Source organism: Dromiciops gliroides, chromosome 2 (assembly GCF_019393635.1).
Source record: "Dromiciops gliroides isolate mDroGli1 chromosome 2, mDroGli1.pri, whole genome shotgun sequence".
Lineage (NCBI taxonomy): Eukaryota > Metazoa > Chordata > Mammalia > Microbiotheria > Microbiotheriidae > Dromiciops > Dromiciops gliroides.
The window spans coordinates 355056908-355079703 of NC_057862.1; the positions used below are offsets into that span (position 1 = coordinate 355056908).

A 22796-nucleotide genomic window follows, 5' to 3' on the forward strand; every position below is an offset into this window, starting at 1 on the left:
GATTATACCTCATGCATACTGGCATATTGAAAAAAAAAAATTATAAATACCAGGGGGCAGGTAGGTGGCGCAGTGGATAAAGCACCAGCCCCGAATTCAGGAGGACCTGAGTTCAAATCTGACCTCAGACACTTGACACTTACTAACTATGTGACCCTGGGCAAGTCACTTAACCCTCACTGCCCCTCAATCAATCAATCAATCAATCAATCAATCAATCAATCAATAATGACTGTGCTGCTCTGGAAAAGGAGGCACACTAATGCGCTACAGGTTAACCTGTCAATGGGTATAACCACTCTGGAAAGCAATTTCAAACTATGCCAAAAAAGTTACTAAACATTGCACATCCTTTGACTCAGCCATACCACTATACCTGAAAGAGATAAGAAAAAAAGTTAAAGCCACAGGTATAAATATATTTTATAGTAGCTCTTTTGGTGGTGGCAAAAAAGTAGAAACTAAAGGGATGCCTATCAATTAAGGAATGGTTAAACAAAATGTGAAATAATAATGGAAGGGAATACTGCTATAAGATATTATGAAGATGATTTCAAAAAGAAATGAAAAGACTTGTAAAAATGAAGTGAGCAGAGAATGAAGAACAATTTAAACTATAACATCAATATTATAAAAATTAACTTTGAAAGCTAACTCTGATCAAGGTGGACTCAGTGAATTTTTTTTTGGACACAGCCAAAAAAGAAGGAATATGTTTTGCTTGATTTTATATTTTTACCAAGTTTTTTTTCTTATTCCTTCCAAGAGAGTGAAGGATATGAGGGAAACAGATTTCTGTTAACTAAATAAAATTTAATTAAAAATTAATTTTCCTAAAGCACAGGTCTGACTACACTATTCTACCCAATAAACTCCAGTGACTTCCTATGCCCAAAGGGTCATTTATATTTGCCTTTGTTTGGTATCTAATGCCAATTTCCAATCTACATTTCCAGCTTTATTATATACATTATTCCCCATAAGATCCTGCCAAGCTCATCTTCATGATGTCCTTATCAAGTACTCTAACTCCTGTCAGTGTGTATTTGTACCTAGAATATACTCCATCCTCTCAGAGTTTTCTTCAAAATTCAGCATAAGCACTGTCTTCTGAATAAGGTCTTTTTTCTCATCTCCTGTCAGGCATTAGCATTTCTCCAAATTTTCCTGTATGTAGTGTGAATCTTAGGTACTTATATACCCTTATGTACATGTTATTTCAGTGTCAATAGAACAAATTCTTTAAGGGCAAATGGCTTTCTTTTGTCTTTGCATCCCTAGCACAAGCACATTCTGACATATAGGTGAAGTTTAATAAATACTTGATTGACTAGTTCTCCTCCTTTGCTCCTTCTCAATCTCCCTCAGAGTATCAAACAGGTACTACTCTATGCATGAGTATACCCCATGGATTTGTCCTGGGGCCATTTCTTTTTCTCACTACATCTTCAGTGATTTCAATTAACCAAATCATAGATCTAAGAGGTGATTTTTTTTCTGTTTCTCTAATTTGTTTATGATGTGATCTTATATAGCTAGGTCATGTATCCATTAAGCGCCTACTATGTGCCAGACATTATGCTAAGCACAGTGATAAAGATAAAAAAGAGGGAAAAGATGGTCCCTGCCCTCAAGAAGCAAACAATCTAAAAGGGAGGCAACATGCAAACAAATATACATAAGCAAGCTATATACAGGATGAATAATAAATACTTTTAACTACAGGAAGGCACTAGAATTAAGTTTGTCATTTCCCTTAAGTTTAACTATTACCTCCATGTAGATAACTCCCAAATTGATATATCTACCAGTTTCCCTGCAACATAGATTAAGCTTACCCTTCCTCCCTCCCTTCCTATAGCAAGAATTAGCAATCCCAAAACCGAATAGGCCCCCATTTCAATGCCACAGCTTCCTGGTCACCTATGGGTATAAAAAGTCCCACTCATGTACAGCTGGGGCCTTCCAGCTTGGTGGATTTTTAAAGACCACAGTAAGTCACCATATTCTTTACCATATCCTGCCCTGATGACAAGAAGTATCTTTACATGGAGATGAGGGAGGCCAAGTCCAGAGAAGCTAAATGCCACTATGTTCTTGTTGCATATCCTTGCCATGTTAGGGCAAAATATACCTCCTTTTGTTAAATGTTCAATGACATGCAAAAGTGCCTCATTCATTCCAACAGTAAGCCTAAACTAAGAAAGTGCTAGCATTAAAGTTACCTCCAACACTAGCCCAGAACTCTTTCCTGAGCTCCAGTATTATCAACTGACTGATAGATATTCCTACCCAGATTGCCCATAAGCATTTCAAACTCATTATTGTCTAACACAAAACTCGCAGGTTTTTTTTTTTCCTTTAACCCACCTATCTTTCAAACTTGCTTATTTCTGTCAAAAATCTCTCTATCCCATCACCAAGAACAGGTTCCCAGGCACCTTTCCCAATGACACAACCTTGGAATCACCTTGATTCTTCACTTTCCTTCCCCATAATATACAATCAGTTACCACTTGCCAATTATTATCAAGTATATCTTCCGGGGGCAGCTAGGTGGCACAGTGGATAGAGCACCGGCCCTGAAGTCAGGAGTACCTGAGTTCAAATCCGGCCTCAGACACTTAACACTTACTAGCTGTGCGACCCTGGGCAAGTCGCTTAACCCCAATTGCCTCACTAAAAAAAAAAAAAGTGTATCTTCCCAGCATTTGGCAAATATGTCCCTTTTTCTCCCCTCACAAGACCACAACATTAGTTCAAGCCCTCATCACCTCTCCCTTGGACTACTGCAATCCTAATAAGTCTTCCTATGCCAGTCTCTCCCTTCTTCAATCCGTACTCCATATTGCTGCTAAAGCTTATATCTGACTACATCACTGCCTTGCTCAATAAACTATAATGACTCCCAATCACAAATAAACTTCTGTTAGGCATTTAAAGTCCTTTATGATCTGATACAAACCTCTCTTTCTAGACTTATTTTACTGTAATCTCAGAATGTCTACATTCTAGACAACCTGGCTTGCTGTTCCACATACACAACATTCCATCACTACACAGACCCTACCTTTCCCCCTTTTCCCCTCAACCCCTGCGCCACCACCTCTCACCCCACTCTGGGAGATTTTCCTTCTAGACAGTTCTTAAAAGCCCTACCTTCTTTAAAGGCGCAGCTCAAATAACATCTTCTACAGGGAGTCCTTTCCTGATTCTTCCTGTTTTTAAGTCTTCCCATCCTCATCCCCAAATTACTTTGTACTTATTTTATATTTATCTTTGTATCTGCTGTTTTTCCAGTAGAACACAAGTTCCATGAAGAAAGAGCCCTATTTAATTTTTTGGGGGGGGCAGGGCAATGGGGGTTAAGTGACTTGTCCAGGGTCACACAGCTGGTAAGTGTCGAGTGTCTGAGGCTGGATTTGAACTCAGGTACTCCTGAATCCAGGGCCGGTGCTTTATCCGCTGTGCCACCTAGCTGCCCCCCTATTTAATTTTTATCTTTATATTTCTGATGTCTGGATCATAGTAGACACTTGATAAATACTAGCTGAATTTGAATCCTCTTTTTCCCAATCGGCAATGATGTATGGAAGGAAAGAAGTGTCTATATGGTAGAGAAAGGAAATGGGTAAAGGCAAAAAACCATCCCAAAAAGATAAATGATCAAAGATATGGTCAAGTCTCAAAAGAATTGCAAACCACTAATAAACTTATGAAAGGATGATCTAAATCACTAAGATCACCAAATCACTAAAGTAATAAGAGAAATTTAAGTTCTTACTTTATACCCAGAAAACTGGCAAAGATCATAAACATGATAGGAATGGTTATTGTTGAAGGAGTTAGGAAAACCCAGATTAACTAATACACTACTAGCAGAACTATAAATTGATAGAAACATTCTGTGAAGCAATCTGAAAGTATTTTTTTAAAGTGACTAAAATGTCTATACCCTGAGAGATCCTACTGCTAGATATATACCCCAAGAAGGTCAATGATAAAAAGGCCCTATATATATATATACTAAAATATTTATATTAGCACGTTTTGCAGGGGCAATTAACTAGAAACCACATATATGCCCATCAACTTAGAAATGATACATGAAGATAATGGAATATTACTGCCCTGTAAGAAAAAAGTATGAAAACCGAAAAGCAGAGGAAGATGGAGAAATTTAGACAATGTTAAAAACGAACAAAAAATCAATTAAAAAAAATTTTTTAAGTAAAAATGATAAGGCAAATGCAAATATAACAGTCTGGCAAGGCTCAGATTGGCTTCTTTGTGAGGGAGTCTAACTCACATAAGTTAGTGAGAGTTACATTTCTTCCAAATCCAGAATAAGAGAACAGGAGTAGAAGGCAAAATTTTCAGCTACAGAAGTAATTTTAAGAAGGAAAAGAGAGGGGCAGCTAGGTGGCGCAATAGATAGAGCACCGGCCCTGGATTCAGGAGGACCTGAGTTCAAATCTGACCTCAGACACTTAACACTTAACTAGCTGTGTGACCCTGGGCAAGTCACTTAACCCCAATTGCCTCAAAAATTTAATTTAATTTAATTTAAAAAAAGGAAAAGAGAAGAAAAAAGGGAAGAAGGAAGGAGACACACCAAGAGGAAGAGATGGCAGTGCTGCCTCTAATATAAAAACATCAGCAGGTCTCCTCAAATCTATGCTTCCTCCAGGAAACCTTGAGAGGCAAAACCTAAAATAGCAAAGTAATAGCAAGGTATCAGACTGTTTTCTTATTCCGGTTGCTCACTCAGGTAATTAGAGTTCTAACGGGAGAAAAAGATACTAAGGAAATGAGTCTTACCTCTTTCTTCTGCTTTACTTAAGATGGGTACAACTGCCACCAATTTCTATATGTGTTCTTTTATTCTGATAAAGACTGCAACTGACTAATCTTATTTCTCATAAGCACTTATAATTGATCCTGTCAAAAATAAACTACCATGAAATTATAATGAATAATCTTGGCTGCAAGGATAAGATATAAGGTATAAGAAAGCACCACAACACCCTTGTTTGAAGAGGTGGGGGACCATAGACAGCACAAAATGTATAATGTCAGACTTTACCGAATTACTGGATATTTCTGCTGACCTATTTTCTTTCCTCTTTATTCTTTGTTATAAGGAATGAATAGTTCTCTAGAAAGGAGGAGAGAGGAATCACTGAAAAATTTAGGTAATTCAAAAATAAAAGATTTAAAATGTGCCACACTGGATAGAGCAAAACTAGGATTTGACCTGGGTTCAAGTCCTACCACTTACAAATACTGACTATGCGACCCTGAGGGGCATGTCACAATCTCTTGATGCTCTAGGTAAATCTCTAGGAGTACAGATTGTACAGATGATGCATTGGTAGAGGTAATTTCCTTATTGAGGAGTTCCTTATAACAATGAAATAAAAAGTCCCATACCTATCCCACTTAAAAATATAGAAAGTATCGAAAAAAGTGAAATAGAAAACAAGAAAAGGTTTTTTCAGCTAAATTATACTGTGGAAAAAAGAAACAAAAAGAGGTTGATCTGCTTCTCAGAGCAGATAAAACTATAACCAACACAAAGGCAGAATCAAATACTTTATGATCCGTAAGTGATCAGAAATAGTAACTTTTTCCCCCCATAAACAGAAAATGGCTTGGAAGTAGGTATGGCATAGCACACCAAGAGTAAGACTATCCCCTCTGGTACTATCAACTCATTCTAAGTTCTCTCACTTTCCTGTCAATGTCTGACTAAAGAAAAGGAAAGCTGAAGGTGATGAAGATGGGGATGGTCAGGCCTGTAAATGGCTTTTTACACTGAAAAACTGAATATGCCCAGCGGAAGGTAACCAGAATGGTGAGAAAGCTGTGCTGGGAAGAAAGAACTAGAGATGTTTAGGTTGGAAAAGACTTACAGAGAAACATGAGGGCTATCTTCAAGTATTTAAAGGGTTATTGTGTAGCAGAGGGGCCATATTTTATCTACTTGGCCTGTCTAGGAAAGAGTTGACCTGAATAAATAAAATTCCTAATTATCAGGATTGCCCAAAGGTAAAATAAGGTTTCCCTTTCACTGAAGTATTCTAGTACAACCTCAATTTTAATTTATTAGTTATTTGTGCTTTAGGTAGCAGGATGGACTAGTTGGCCCCAAAGGTCCTACAAGTTTACTTGATTTTAAGTGTACCTAAAAACTAATCAACTGAACCATGGATTATTTCTTTGTAGCTGAAAGGAATCTTAAATGTTATCTAGCCCAGGAGTATCAAAATTAAATAAAAACTAGAGACACTAAAGCATGCAGAAGGATAATGTAGGGTGCACATTAACTTAGAAAAGCACATATTAATATTATGTTTTATTATTTTTTAATTTGTTTTGTTAACTATTTCCTAATTACATTTTAATCTAGTTCAAATCCACTAGAAAATGTTTGTGGACATCAATGAGTCTTTGACACCTCTGATCTAGTCCAACACTTCCCCATTTTTATCAAACGTTAATTTGGCTTTTTTGTCAAGTAAATAAAATTCCTACTTTATAACACTTTTTGTATCACACAGCAGTATATTAAAACATGAATACAAGTTGATTGTTTGGTAAGGTCTTTAACCCAAAGAGTAACAATTCTGAAGGCCAGTATAGATTTACCACAGACTGAAAACATGCCTTAAAGGCATGTAAATAAATAAAAACTTTCTTCCTTAACCTACAGCCACCAGCAGGCACAAAGAGATCAATATAAGTAGTATTAAGTAGTATTCTGGGGAGACCAACCCAGTATAAATCTCTTAAATTATCAGTATCACAAGAAGGTTTCCAGTTTCATCACAAATTGAAAAACAAAAAGGTTATTCAGAATTCAGATTAATCAGGAAAGGAAATCAGAAAACTGCAGTTCATTATTTATTTTGAATGAGACCCTTCACATTTAAATACCAGCTGTTTGATAAAATGACAATTTATTTACAGTTACAAGCACTAGGGTTAAAGACTAAATTATCACTTCTGAAGAAGGAATATCAAATCTGGTTGCCAGCAAATACTATTTAACCATAAAAGGTTAGGATCAAAAATGGCTTTGAATAAGTAGTAGAGATGACCTCGTAATAAGAGATTCACTATTTACATGTAACATTTTTGATGATGTCCCTGAAAATCCCCAATTTGTGATATTATTTGTCATTTTCTCTACACTTATCCATCGTAAGAGCAATCACTAAGAAGATAATTCACAATCTTGACATTCTAGGTACTAGACCTGTCAAAATTGCTATGATAGCTGGAGAAGGAATAGGGACCTGAAAATTAAACTCCACAAAAGCAAATCAGTTGTAGCTACAGGTTCTTTATTTAAAATGAACTCTGAAATAATCAATATTTTACTCCCAACCAAAGCTTCTGTACCTCTTTAGTCCAAATGAGTAAACAACCATTTATTAAATAGCAACTGCATATTTGGCACTGAGAGAAATATAGACAATTAAAACAGGGTCACCGAACTTATGGCACTTGCAATGTAAAGGAGTATTGAAATGCAATACTACAAAGTAACTGTGGTACAGTCCAGAACAGAAAAGAATAACATAAAGAAGGCAGACATGGGAATCTAGGTGGCACAGATGATAGACCATAGGGCCTGGAGTCAGGAAGAGCCGAGTTCTGATCCAGACTCAGACACACACTAGTTGTGTGACTCTGGGTCAAGTCACTTAGTCACCTTTTGCCTTAGTTTCCTCATCTGTAAAATAGGGATAATAACACCTACCTTGAAAGCTTGCTGTGAGGCTCATATGAGATAATATTTGTAAAATGCTTAGCACAGGACCTGGCACAAAGTAGGTTCTATACAAATGCTAGCTATTATTTGCTACAATTAGGTGTTATTCAAGGATTTAAGCAAAGACCAAATAGGATGCAGACACTGGGGATTTTATAAGGGATAATGGGAAACAACATGAGGTAATTCAATTCCATTACTGCTTATTAAGCACCTGATATGTGAATGGCCCTGTGCTAGCAATGCAAAAATTAAAAAAGTAACAGTCCTTGCCCCTAAAGAGCTTACATGATATTAAAAAGCAACTTGAGGGGCAGCTAGGTGGCGCAGTGCATAAAGCACCAGCCCTGGATTCAGGAGGACCTGAGTTCAAATCCGACCTCAGACACTTGACACTTATTAGCTGTGTGACCCTGGGCAAGTCACTTAACCCTCAATGCTCCTCAAAAAATAATAATAATAACTCTGGGGTTTACAGAGGGTCCCTTAATAAAAATCGGTTAAGTTGGGAGGACCAACAGACAAATAAGGGAAAAGATCATAAGTTCTATTTTTAAGTTGTGAGTTTAAGATGTTTATGAGACATACAGATAGACATGTCCAACAACAATGAAGGACTAGAGATGAAATCATGAAAAAGATGAGGGGGCAGCTAGCTGGTGCAGTGGATAGAGCACTGGCCCTGGATTCAGGAGGACTTGAGTTCAAATCTGGCTTCAGATACTTGATACTTACTAGCTGTGTGACCCTGGGCAAGTCACTTAACCCCAATTGCCTCACTAAAAAAAAAAAAAGAAAAAAAAGAAAAAGATGAGGACTGGATATATCTATCTATATGTATATATGTGTGTATATAAATGTGTTGTATATTGGGAAATTATCAGTTTAGAGATGGTAAATTGAACCCAAAGGGGGTGAGGACACTAAGAGAAAGTAGAAAGAGAAATGAGGGACCAGCACAGAAACCTGGGGCATACTTATGCAGAGGGAATGGGACACGGATGATGAACCAGTAAATGAAAATAACAGGGCATAGTCAAACAGGTAGGGAAACCAGGAAGTGAACTTGGAAGAGAACATTCAAAGTATTCAGAAAGAGAACATGGTAAACAGTATCAAAAGATGCCAAGAGATAAAAAATGATGAGGACTGAGGAAAGGTCAATAAATGTAGCAATTAAGAGTTTGTGGGCATCACTAATAAGAGAAACACACACACAAAAAACTATAAGGTTTGACTTCACATCCACTAGTTTGACACGGGTGAGAAAAAAATGTAAATAGTCAATGTTGGAGGGATAGTAGAAAGATAGACATACTGTTGAAGTGTAAAATGGTACTACCATTCTGGAAAGCAACCTAGAATTATGCAAATAAAGTGAATAAAATAAACTTTAACCCAGAAATTGCACTGCTAGGAATAATATACCCCAAGATCAGACCAAAGGAAAGGGCAGGGGAAAGGAAGAAAATAAGCATTTATATAGCACCTACTAGGTACCAGACTCTGTGCTAAGAGGTTTTTTACAAATATTCTCTCATTTGATCCTCATAACAACCCTGTAAGGTAGGTACTAGTATTTCCCCCATGTTACAGTTGAGGAAATTGAGGCAAACACAGGTTAAGTGACTGAGGCTACATTAGAAATCAGGTCTTCATGGCTCCAGGCTCTCAGCACACTATCTCCTATACTACCTAGAAAGGCCCCATATATACCAGAATATTTAGCACTGTTTTTAGTGTCAAAGTACTGGAAGTTCTTTGTAGCTGCCCATCAACTGGATAACTGATAAAATTATGGGAGATGAAAATTGTGGAATATTACTGTACTATAAGAAACAATTAACATGTTAAATACGGAGAAGCATGGAAAGGCTTATATGAATTCATATAAAGGAAAACAAACGGAACTATGAAAATAAACACGACTACAATAACATCAGCCAATATTTGTATAGTACCTTAAGTTTTGCCAAGTGTTTTTATTTATTTAGAATTTTCCCCCAAGTTACATGTAAAAAAAATTTTTCACAACAATTTTTTAAAACTTTGTGTTTCAAATTCTCTTCCTCCCTCCAAACCCCTCAAGAGCTCAAGCAATTCAATATAAGTTATACATATGTAGTCATGCAAAACATTTCCATATTAGAACAAAAAAAATACTTCAATCTGTTTTCAGATACTATCAGTTATTTCTCTGTAGATGGATTGCATTTTTCATAAGTCTTTCTGATAGCATCCTGCTCATCATTTCTTACAGCACAATAGTGTTCCATCTTAATCTCGTCCCACAATTTGTTCATCCATTACCCAAATGACGGGCACCACCCCAATTTTGAATTCAACTTATTTTAAAAATCTCTTTTAGGGGGGCAGCTAGGTGGCACAGTGGATAGAGCACCGGCCCTGGATTCAGGAGTACCTGAGTTCAAATCCGGCCTCAGACACTTGACACTTACTAGCTATGTGACCCTGGGCAAGTCACTTAACCCCCATTGCCCCGCAAAAAACAAAACAAACAAAAAAACCCCTCTTTTAGGGTACCAACCTAGTAGTGGTATTGCTAGGTCAAAAAGTATGCAGGGTTTTATAGTCCTTTGGCCAAGGTCCCAAATTGCTCTATACAATGTTTGAATCAGTTGACAACTTTACCCACATGTACAAAAATATTTATAGATGCTCTTTATGTGGTGGCAAGGAATTGGAAGTTGAGGAAATGCCCATCAATTGGGGAATGACTGGACAAGTTGTGGTATATGAATACAATGGAATACTATTGTGCTGTAAGAAATGATGAGCAGGAGGAGTTGCGTGAGCTGATGATGAGTGAGATGAGCAGAACCAGAAGAACATTGTACACAGTATCATCAACATTGAGTGTTGACCTACTGTGATGGACTATATTCCTCTCACCAATGCAATGGTACAGAAGAGTTCCAGGGAACTCATGATAGAAGAGGATCTCCAAATCCAGGAAAAAAAAAAAAGAACTGTGGAGTATAGATGCTGAATGAACCATACTATTTCTTTTGTTTTTGGTGCTGATGTTTTTCTATTTTGAGGTTTTTCATCATTGCTCTGATTTTTCTCTTATAACAGCAGAAATATGTTTAATGTTATTATGTGTGTATATACATATATAACCTATATCAGATTACCTGCTGTCTAGGGGAGGGGGGAGGGAGAAAAATCTGAAATTGGAAAGCTTGTATAAACAAAAGTTGAGAACCATCTTTACATGTAATGGGAAAAAAATAAAATAAAATACTTTATTAATTTTTTTAAAAGAGTGTATTAATGTCTCATTTTCCCCATATTCCCCACATTTGTCATTTTCCTCTGCTGTCCTATTATCCAATCCAACAGGTGTGAGGCAGTACCCAGAATTGTTTTCACCTGGATCTCTCCAATCAATAGTTAGAGCATTTTTTCATATGGCTATAGGTGGCTTTGATTATTTCTTCTGAAAACTTCATGTCTTTTGATCATCTATCAATTGGGGAATGGTTCTTTTTAACAAATTTGACTTAGTTCTCTATGTGTTTGAGAACTGAGGCCTGTCAGACAAACTTGCTTAAAATCTTTTTTTTTCACAGTTACTACAGCTAACTGTATTATCCTCCATCCTATCCCCTCCCCTTGATATTTTCTATCTTATTTCACCTTATCCCTCCTCAAAAGTGTTTTGCTTCTTACTGCCCCCTCTCCCAATCTGCTTGCCAAGTGTTTAACATTTGAGTCTCATTATCCTGTAGAGTAGGTGCAGTTATCATCCTCATTTTACAGATAAGGGAAACTCAAGCTCAGGGACCAAGGGACAGCTATTAAGACCCAGAGGTAGGATTTGAACTCAGGCTTTTACTATCAGCATGACTCTTGAAACACTATGCCATCTAATGGAAAGAACAACTGACTGTTTCAAAATTATACTGACCAAGCTTGGCCCTAAAGAGACATGAAAACAGACTTCTTCCCTACTTCTCTTCAGAAGTGGGACAACTGATCTGGAATACAGTAAATATATCATAGTTTTTTGGTTATATTGGTTGGTTTTGCAAAATGATTTTTTTCTGTTTTCCTCTTTTTAAAATCATTATTATAAAGGATAGCCCTAGGAAATGGAGAGGTGAAGAGCCAGTGGGAATTTTATTTTTTTGTTTGTTTGTTTCTTTGTTTTTGCGGGGCAGTGGGGGTTAAGTGACTTGCCCAGGGTCACACAGCTAGTAAGTGTCAAGTGTCTGAGGCCGGATTTGAACTCAGGTACTCCTGAATCCAGGGCTGGTGCTTTATCCACTGCGCCACTTAGCTGCCCCTATTTTTTTTAATAAAGCGTGTTAGGGGCAGCTAGGTAGCTCAGTGGACTGAGCACTGGCCCTGAAGTCAAGAGGACCAGAGTTCAAATTCAGCCTCAGACACTTGACACTTACTAGCTGTGTGACCATGGGCAAGTCACTTAACCCTGACTCACACACACACACACACACACACACACACACACACACACACACACACACAGGAAAAAAGAAAGTGAGTGTTGCTAACTTTACAAAGAGCTGAGTGGTGGGGCAAAAAGTCAGACTATAAAGGGTTAAGAAATAAAATAAGTGTGAGGTAAGAAGGTCAAACCAACCTATGTAGACATAGTTTTCTAGTTTATCTGTGAAAAAGAGCCAAGATATAGGATGATGACATGAGGGTTAGTGAATCAAATCATTTTTAAGAATGGGAAAGACTCAGGTATCTTTATTTATGCAGCAATCAGAGAAAATGCCAGTGGAGAGCTCCATCCATCAATGAGCATTTATTTATTAAGTACCTACTACGTTCTGGGCATTGTATTTAGCACTGTAGATACAAAGATGAAACAGTCTCTGCTCTCAAGGAGCTTCCATTCTTTTAGCAAAATATATAAGTAGATACAACATGCAAAGTAAATAAAAGGTAACTGGGAGGGAATGCCCTATAAGCTGGAAGGTCTCAAGAAAGGTCTAATTCAGAAGATGGCACATAAGCTGAACTCTGAAAGAAGTTGGAGATTCTCAGAAGCTGAGGTGAGGAGGGAGCCCATCATAAGCACAAGGCATAGCCTGTTCAAAATTTGGAGATCAAATGTCTAGAAAGGTAAGTTAAGGCCACATTACAAAGGGTTTTAATGTCAAACAGAAGTCTGTAATACATCCTAAAGATAAGAAGGGACCAATGAGTGGAGGGACTTAATGAGTAGAGGAGGGACATGTTCTGTGCTTTCTGAATAGCATTTTAGCAATTGCTGGGGACAGCTTAGACAGAAGAGAAAATGGAGTCAGAGAAACCAATCAATCAATAAGTATTTATTAAGCTCCTAGTAGGTTGGACATTGTGCTAAGTACTTGACACACAAAGATAAAAGCAACATATCCTTTGACTTCCAAAAGCTTGCACCCTAGTGGGGAAATATGCACGCATGTAGGTGTTTACAAAGGTAATTTTGGGAGAGAAGACAGTAGCAGCTGGGGGTGATGTCATTTAAAGGCCTCATGTAAAAGGTGGAGTATGAGCAGAGTTCTGAAGAAAACCAGGAATTCTAAGAGACAGAGGTAAGGATGGAGTGTGCATTCCAGACATAAGGGACAGCCACTGCTGAGGCACAGAGGTGGGAGGTGCAATGTTCCAGAGGAAGAATGACAAGGAGTTTGACTAGAACATAGAGTATAGGAATAAAATTTACTAAGGATAAACCGTGAATGGCTTTAAATAACAAAGAAGAGTTTAAATTTAATCCTAAAAAATCACAGAGAGCCACTGGAAGCTTGGGGGGGAAGGGGGGGGGGAGAGGAAGGTGCAGAGAGCAGAAAGGTAATATGGTCAGACCTGAGCTTTAGGAAAATCACTAGGAGTTACATGAAGGATGGATTAGATTAAGGAGCAGCTTGAGGTAGAGAACAATTGAGAGGCTACTGCAGTAGTCCACGAGAGAGGTAATAAGGGCCTAAACGAGGGTAGTACATATGAGTGGAAGACCTGTGAAAGATAATGGTGATAATAGTACCTTCAATAGAAATGGAAAGTCAAGTGGAATGGATTTTGAAGGAAAGATAATTTTGTTTTGAACATGCTGAGTTTAAGATGCACATAGTACATCCAATTCAAAATGCCAAATTGGTGATTTTGTCTTGAGACTGGAACTAAGAGAGCTAGCATAGCATTGCTAGAGATCTTTCTAGGAGCCATCTTTGTAAAGATTATAATTTAACTCATGGGCATTTATAAGACTACCAAGAGATAGTAGGGAGAGAAGAAAGCCCAAGGGCTTTTGAGGGGCTAGAGTGTATATTTAAGACCCCAAATGAGTAAAAGGACTGAGAAAGAGTGTCAGCCAAGTACTTAACTCTGTAAGAAAAGGAAAATGACATGAAGGCTCGGTGACTGTCAAGGATCTACAAAGGGTCATTCAGTCAGTAAACATTTATTATATTCCCAGCACTGTACTAAGCTGATATGACATAAATTGATGAACCTAAAAAGAATACATTCATGAGAGGCAGAATGAAGATCTGGAAGTGGCAGCAAGAAGCACAGATGGTTCTAGCTTTATGTAAGTGGACAATTCTGCAGACCACTATGTAAAGTGATTTTTATGTAATGTGAATTTGCCAGTAGACATGAGGAATGGAGGGAGGCAAGAAGGAGGCTGGCACATGGTTCAAGGACATGTGGGAACCATGGACAGAGAAGAGAAGACAAAGCAACAACTGGAACCAGAGCCAGCCACATGGGGGCCATACCAGGACCAAGAAAAGGGGGGAGGGGGCAGCAGCATGCACCAAATATGTTGGGGCCAGACATGTAACAGAAACAAAATTGTGTGGGAGGTCTGAGGCAAAGGTCTCTTCTCTCAGAGTCCTAAGGTCTCAAGGAAAGCCCCTAATCTAGCAGTGTTCTCTTTCCTCCATTCTGCTTTCAGTTGGAGGGGTTTTTTAAGGGTTCTCTTCTTTTGAGTTTTTTAGGGTTAATTTTTAGGGGATTTTTTTGGCAGAGAAGTGAACAGAAACAAAGTTAAAACAGATAGGTTTTTTTTGGAATGTGAATTTCTTTCAAAATTCTTTATATAAAGCTGAATTTGTGAAAATCAAGAACTGTCTATACTGTATATTTATTCCTCCCTCTGGTCCAAGCAGGAGGTAGGGAAGAATACCTGTACAGCATCTTCCCCTCAAGTTTGCATACTGACTTTGAAAACCACAAATTAACATTATCTGTGTTGTATAGTATTTCTATTTTATTAAATTGGGGGGGGGGGTAAGGCAATTGGGGTTAAGTGACTTGCCCAGGGTCATACAGCTAGTAAGTGTTAAGCATCTGAGGCCGGATTTGAACTCAAGTACTCCTGAATCCAGGGCCGGTGATCTATCCACTGTGCCACCTAGCTGCCCATTATTAATTTTTTAAATTAAATTTGTTAAACATATCCTAAATGCATAAAGGTGTTTACATTGCCCAGGAATTTCCAAGAGTACAAGAGAGAGGAAGGATGTGAGAAGAGATCTAAAATGAAAGGAAGTTTATTATCAATAAAAAGGAATCTCCAAAGAGCAAAACAGAAAGGGAGAAATAGGAAAAGAGAAAGTTTAGCTGGCAAGAATGGATAGAGATAAGGGAGATATTTCCCACAGCAATTCAGAATCAAAAGGATTCAGGTTTACAAAGCCCTAAGGCATGGTTTTCTCAGAGAGTGAATGAAGCAAAGTACTCTAGTTCTTTCCTCTCATTTCAACATTGCAGGCAGCTTTGCAGATACCCCTCTCCCCATGAAGAGTGAACTTTGTTCCAAATGAAATTTAGCATACCTGTCCTGGAAGCAAAAAGCCTATAGTCTAGGCATTAGATAGTTACAGTTGAAGTACTGCTTTTCTAAGAAAGTTTTGTTAAACAAGGCAGAACAGGTAGTGTTAAAGCAATGGAAAGCCTTCAAACCTAGTTCCAGGGAGGGATCAAAACTCTACTCTCTAAGGGAAAAAGGAAAAAGTGCTGGACAGAGGTGGGAGAGAAAAGAGAACTAGTGTGTTAGCAATCCTACTTGGAAGTTCCATAGTTACGGAAGCTGCTGTTTTCAAATTGATAGCAGGTACAAAATAAGTTCCTCTTCCACCCTACCTACCTATGATAGCAGTCAGTGGTAAGACTGTCTCTGATGGCTCAGTGGCATAGACCATGCATAGCCTCTAGACATGACAGTCTCCTAAGACAGTAAGTTCCAAGTCAAGGAAGGCTACAAACTGAGTTTCTGAAGGGGGCCTAGGATGGAGCATTAATCCTCATCAGTCGAGTAATAAAAGTTACTACGCCTCCCTGACTTCCCCGAGTCTTTCATACAGAGATAGAGCACATAATCCAACTGAAGGTAGTTTATATACCCCATACATCCATTCAAACTTGGAGAGTTTAGGGCTGGATTTCCATCGCAGTTTGCATTTGTAACCACAACCCACTACCCTCCCTTCTTGGTCAATTCCTTTGAAGGCAGCAGAAAAGTAATTTCCACTAGCTCCCAATTAATCTGGCTTAGCCCAGTACCAGAACACTGGTTTTTTATTTAAAAAGGCCTGTGGGGCAGCTAGGTGGCGTAGTGGATGGAGCACCGGCCCCGGAGTCAGGAAGACCTGGGTTCAAATCTGGCCTCAGACACTTAACAGTTACTAGCTGTGTGACCCTGGGCAAGTCACTTAACCCCAATTGCCTCACCAAAAAAAAATTAATAAAAATAAAAAGGCCTGTGTTTGAACATGAGCTCTACTTATTTAACCAAGTGGTTTAAGCAAGTAATTTGACCATTCTTAACCTGTTTCCTATTCTAAAAAAAATGTTTTAAAAAAAGAAAATTAAATTAAGCTCTAAAGTCTCTTCCAGTTCTAAATCCTATGGTTCTATGAAAGCAAATATTAATCTACAATCAATAAATAAACATTTATTAAGCACCTACTATGTGCCAAGCACTGTGCTAAGCAGTGGAGCAAAACCTCTCTGGTTTTCTAGAGAGTTCACCTTTACCGCAACCACAGAGGTGCTGGGTTAACCTGAGAAAGTAGAGGCTTTAACATTCTGTCAAAGGAGATTTTAATAGAAAGAAAACAGGAGTTAGGATACTTGGGTGTCTCTGTAACCCTAGGAAAAATTCTGTATTTCATTTTTAATCACTCATAAAACAGGTCACTGCCACCATAAAAGCTTGAAGGATCTGCATCCAATGTACATGACTCTAAAAAGTAATAGGTCTGAGGGGCAGCTAGGTGGCGCAGTGGATAAAGCACCAGCCCTGAATCCAGGACAACCTAGTTCAAATCCAGCCTCAGACACTTGACACTTACTAGCTGTGACCCTGGGCAAGTCACTTAACCCCAATTGCCACACACACACACACACACACACACACACACACACAAAAGTAATAGGTCTGCCAAAAAAGAGAAGGTCGTAGAAGAGTGCAGGTAGAATGGAAGATGGGAACAGTACAGGGTACAACAGGGAGGAGATGAACTAAAAGTTATAGTATGATCCATCTTTGGAAGAGACAAAACTAACAGAAAAGAGATGTGTGATAATGTCCTAAAAAGTTTCAGAACACTTTCTGTGAGGAGAGAGATCTAAGGTGGAATCTCTTCTTATACACAAACCAACTTAGAGGGAAGAATGAAGAAATGGGGTTCCAGAGATACCATAAAAAAAACAAAACAGTTGAGAGCTGGAAAAGGCCTCATAAATCACATAGTCCACTCCTCTCTTTTTCCAGTTGAGGAAACTAAGGCCATGGAGGTTTAGTGACTTACCCAAAGTCACCCTAGTAACCTGTAGCAGAGGCAGAATTCAAACCCAGATCTTCTGACTTTAAAACAGATATCCCTTACCCTGTACCAGGTGTAAAAGAATATGGAGGGGGCAGCTAGGTGGCGCAGTGGATAAAGCACTGGCCCTGGATTCAGGAGGGCCTGAGTTCAAATGTGACCTCAGACACTTGACACTTACTAGCTGTGTGACCCTGGGCAAGTCACTTAACCCTCGCTGCCCTGCAAAAAAAAAAAATTATATATATGTGTGTGTGTGTGTGTGTGTGTGTGTGTGTGTATGTATATGTGTGTGTGGATATATAGAGATATATATGGAAAGAGAAATGAGAATGGGGTCCTAGGAAGAGAGAATGGGGTGAGATGGGGGGGGGGGGGGCCGGTGGAAATAATCAACGGTGGTTAAGGGTTTGCGGAGGTGGGGGGGGGGGGGGGAGTCCAGGAAAGAGGCTGGAGGTGTTAAGGGAAGAAAATAAAGGTCCTGGGGAATGAGATTCTGCCCAAGGCATCCAAGTGAGAAAAAATGAAGGGATGGGGAAGGGGGCGAGACTGGGCTGCGGAAGCGCCCGGGCTGAGGCAGTCCTTCACAGGCACAGCAACGAGAGGCCCTCAGGGATGAGAAAAGCCGGGCAACTGTTACTCACCGATTTAAGCCCGAAGAGACCCCGGCCCTTCCCCTGGCGACTCCGGCCTCGCGAGGATAACCTGAGAGAGGCTGGGGCTCCTGACACTCCGGGAGGCACGACACAGGTAGGGTGGAACCACCAAGGTAGACGCAACTGCGCGCGCCCCAGCAGAGCACTACAGGAGGGAGGACCCAAGCGGAACTTCAGGCGCAGGCGCAGGCCTCGCAGACTAAACCAACTTTCTAAAGGAGGAGGGGAATCCGCGGGAGACACCACCTCAAAGTGGGCGGAAAGTGGAAGACTCCAGCAGAGGCGGGCCGAGTTAATCACGACAAAGTGTCTGCCTTTAAGACACTGACAGTCTACCAGAGGAATTAAAACTTCTGGGCAAATCTGTACATTACGAACCAAAATATGATAAAAGTACTCTAGGTACATTCGGGCAGCTCCTCTCCACTAGGGTCCAGGTAGCTGAAAGACTCAAGTTCTATGTTGACAAGCCTAGCACAGGGATGTAGTGCACACAGTGGGTACTTAGCGTTTGTAAGATGTTACAAAGTGCTATGAAGTTAACAGATATTACCCAAGGAAGACACTAATAAGAATAAAGTCCCCATGTACACCAAAATATATATAGCTGCACTTTTTATAATAGCAAAGAATTGAAAACAGCAGATACCCATTGACTGGGGAATGGCTAAACAAATGTGGTAGATGAATAAAATGGGATATGACAGTGCTGTATGAAATGATGTGTGGGATGAATACAAAGACGCAGGGAAAGATCTATATGAACGAATGCAGAGTGAAGTAAGCAGAGCCAAGAAAACAATAACCACAATGAATACAATAATGTAAATGAAAGAACAATGACACACCAAAAATATCAAAAGTGAATATAATAAAATTATAAAGATGAAGCAGGATTCAAATGAAGTGAGAGGACATCCTCAACTTCCCTCTTTATGGAGGTGGGAGGAAGGTCCACAGGTGTTACATATTGCACATGTTTTTAGACTTTTTCAATATGCTGATCAGTTATATCAATTTTTTCCTCTAAAAAATGCCGTTTGCTACATAGGATGGCTCTATTGGAAAGGGAGAGATATTTGGGATACTTATGATAATGTAAGAAACAAGATAGCAATAAAAACTTATTTTTTATAAAAGTTTAACAGAAGAGAAGGGATTCTGCCATATTTTAGATCCCCATGTGTTCTTACCTAACTGGCCTCTCAATTTCCAGTCTCTTACCTCTTCCCTATGTGAGGGCCAAAATTTGATATACAGAGCGTTATTTGGGTGACTCGCCTTAATATTGGGGTCCCAGAAATATGAGGGACCTTTTAGGTTTAACCCTCCTCTCTGAACTGCCCTTTTTAGATATTTCTCCCAGGCCAATAAGAAAGGTGCCTCTAAGCTTTAGTTCACAAAAGGATCAGATTTTATTACTTGAGAATTAATTAAACAAAGGTGAAACTAATAAAAATAAAAGATAAGGAAATAGGAAAATAGAAATATAGATAGATATTCTTTTTTTTTTTTTTTTAGTGAGGCAATTGGGGTTAAGTGACTTGCCCAGGGTCACACAGCTAGTAAGTGTCAAGTGTCTGAGGCCGGATTTGAACTCAGATACTTCTGAATCCAGGGCCGGTGCTTTATCCACTGTGCCATATAGCCGCCCCCCAGATAGATATTCTTAACTCTAAGCTTAACCTATTCACTGCCCAGACTGTTCCCAATTAAGCTAGTTCAAAGGAATTTAGGGTTTTCCATAATTAACTCACCAAACCCCGGACTGTTTACAGTTGCTTGCACCAGCAGTCAGCAGCCACCAAAGATAGTGAGAACACGAACCACTACAAGGGGAGTCGCCTGACAGAGCAAGAACACACACCACCAGTGCAAGGGCCAAGAAGGAAAGGCCCAAGTTCCAGAAGCAGCCTGCCTCCCTTCAGGGAGCATTCAATCTCTCCTCCCCCAAAAGGGGAGGTCCTTCAAAAGCTGCCTTTCTGAGCTCAGTAGCATAAGTAACCTTGGGGTGGGCCAGGTGGGGCCCCTCCCAAATGAGTTAGCTAAAAACAGGAATATTAATCTTTACCACAAATAATTTTTACCACACCTACATCCTTCACATAGTTGCCCAACTAATCTTCCCAATACACTCCCCATTCTCTACCAAATAAAGCATTTATTCATTTAACCAGTATTAAGTACCCATTATGAGCAGTGGGAGCTAGGTGGTACAGTGGTACACCTGAAGTCAGGAAAACTCCTCTTTGTCAGTTCAAATCTAGCCTCAGACACTTACTAACTGTGTGACCCTGGGCAAAGTCACTTAACTCTGTTTGCCTTAGTTTCTTCATCTGCAAAATGAGCTGGGGAAAGAAAGGGCAAATTACTATAGTATCTTTGCCAAGAAAAAGGATTAAAATATACTGCAAAGGGTTAAACCTTTATAAAAGTTAGTGAGGGGGCAGCTAGGTTGCACAGTGGATAGAGCACTAGCCCTGGATTCAGGAGTACCTGAGTTCAAATCCGACCTTAGACACTTGACACTTACTAGCTGTGTGACCCTGGGTAAATCACTTAACCCCAATTGCCCCGCAGCAACAACAACAACCAAAAAAGTTAGTGAGGAAGTATCTGGAGAGAGGTAATCAGAACTACAGCTAAAGAGATTAGGATTATTCAATAAATGACCAAATTTAACTAAAAAGGGAGAAGTGACTTGTGTAGCTGGACAAAATTCATTGATAATACTATGTGTTTTGTATGGAACTACAGTATGTGAACTGTTTCCTTACTTTGTCTGTAGTATTGATATGTATGCTTATATGCCATGTTTTACCTATACTACTGATTTCAAGTCTCTGAGACATACTATTGCTACATATGTGTACTTTGTTGCTACATTATATATCTAGTGTTCAAATTGTAGGACACATAATACAGTGTATAGAGAATGCCATGAAAAATGTATATTCTATCCTGTACTGAACCTGGGTAACCATAGACAATGAGATATAAGGGTGTACCCTGTTCAGACTACAGTGCACCTTGTAAAGGGTGATCCCAATTTAGACATGAGGATCATTTTATACACTGCAAAGGATGTTTTAAGTAGCTAATGAAAGGCCAGGAAATCAACTAAGCAGTCCTGGGAGACAATGGACATAACCCACTCCTAGATCCCCACCCCCCAACCATTCATTTGCATGAATCAACAGGAAACTTTGAATTTTCAGAAGTAGAGGACTTTGAACCCCAGTGAACATACCAATACCCAACAACTGGGAACCAGTAGAATCAGTCTAGACATTCTTTCCAAAGCGTGCAGGGCACAGTCCTAACCTAAAGTCCAAAGTCAGAAGAATAGACAATTGAACAATTTGCACATATTCAGTGCTATTTGGTGACTATTGACAAACAGTTATTGTCCAGTTATGGGCCAGACTACAGAGATGAAGATTTAGGAAATTTACTTTAAGTTATGAAGCAACCAGAGCTTCAGACCTGGGGAACAAAAAAGGGGGCAGAAGGAGAGACGACAGCAGGCAGTGCGTTCTTTTTTTTTTTTTAGTGAGGCAGTTCTTTCTAAAATGCAGTAAGCTCTACTCTACTGCTACTGCTTTATTTCCCAGCTAGCGATTCTCTTATAGTAAAACAAAGCATGAGCTCATGAGAACATTTTTTGAATAACAAAACCATTCATCAAGTTATCAATGACAATTACAGCATATTTCCAGGAATGGTTACAAGATAGTGAGACCACCTGGCTTCTCATTTAATCTTATGGCCCTGAGAACTTTTCCTCCTAGCATTTTGTTATTCTGTCTTCCTCACGCCCTGTCCTTGATTCTCTTTAACAGATCCTTGACATGCCTGAAGGTTTGGACTAGAGCCTGGCATACTTTTAACCATTGCTCCTCAAGCCTAAAGATTTGGGCATAACGCTGGGGAGGAGAACTTCAGAAAAGGCCTCTGGCCCTCTGAGTTCTCTACAAAGTTACTTTCAGTTAGGGTGATGTCTCATCATAACAGAGATCAGCATTATACCAGAAAGACAGGCAGAAATGAAAGGTTAAGCCTAAAGGGTATGGATAATTCTCTTCTCCCTCTTCTCCCTGCCTGGCCATGAAGAACTTTGGGGGTAATATCTGAGACCTAATTTGAACTCAGATCTTCCTGACTCCAGGTCCTGCACTGTGCCACCTAACTGCCTCTGGGTAAACTTGTAGGCAGCAAAACAGGAATTTATAAAGAGGCGATTATTAGAATGAATGAAGGGATGATTAAAGGTGCAAGCCCTATACACTCAGGCCACTGGACAAATATAGTCTGAGTGACTCCCATATTTTAACTTTGTTCAACTTTTGCCTATTATGTTCAACCAGACTGCAAAAGAGGGTGACATCCCCTTAAGGAGCACTCCCATTCGGCACAGACTAAGCCCCTGAGTACTAATCTCATCCCCAAATGATACCTTAATGGAGAGGAGCTAAGAGGACACTTTTCCCACCTCCTCATTAAAATGTCTACCAGTTGTCTGACCCTTATATAGAAATTGTT

At 39.3% G+C, this 22796-nt stretch overlaps 1 protein-coding gene across 2 annotated transcripts in view; it reads right to left on the reverse strand.

Annotated features, from left to right (window-relative positions):
• UIMC1 (ubiquitin interaction motif containing 1) overlaps positions 1–18415 on the reverse strand; it is a 140860-nt gene extending 122445 nt beyond the window's left edge. For both annotated transcript variants that reach the window (XM_043981651.1, XM_043981649.1), the window contains exon 1: positions 18243–18415. The gene's annotated coding sequence lies outside the window, so the exon portion shown is untranslated. The remainder of the gene's footprint in view (positions 1–18242) is intronic.
• Positions 18416–22796: the final 4381 nt, after the last annotated feature.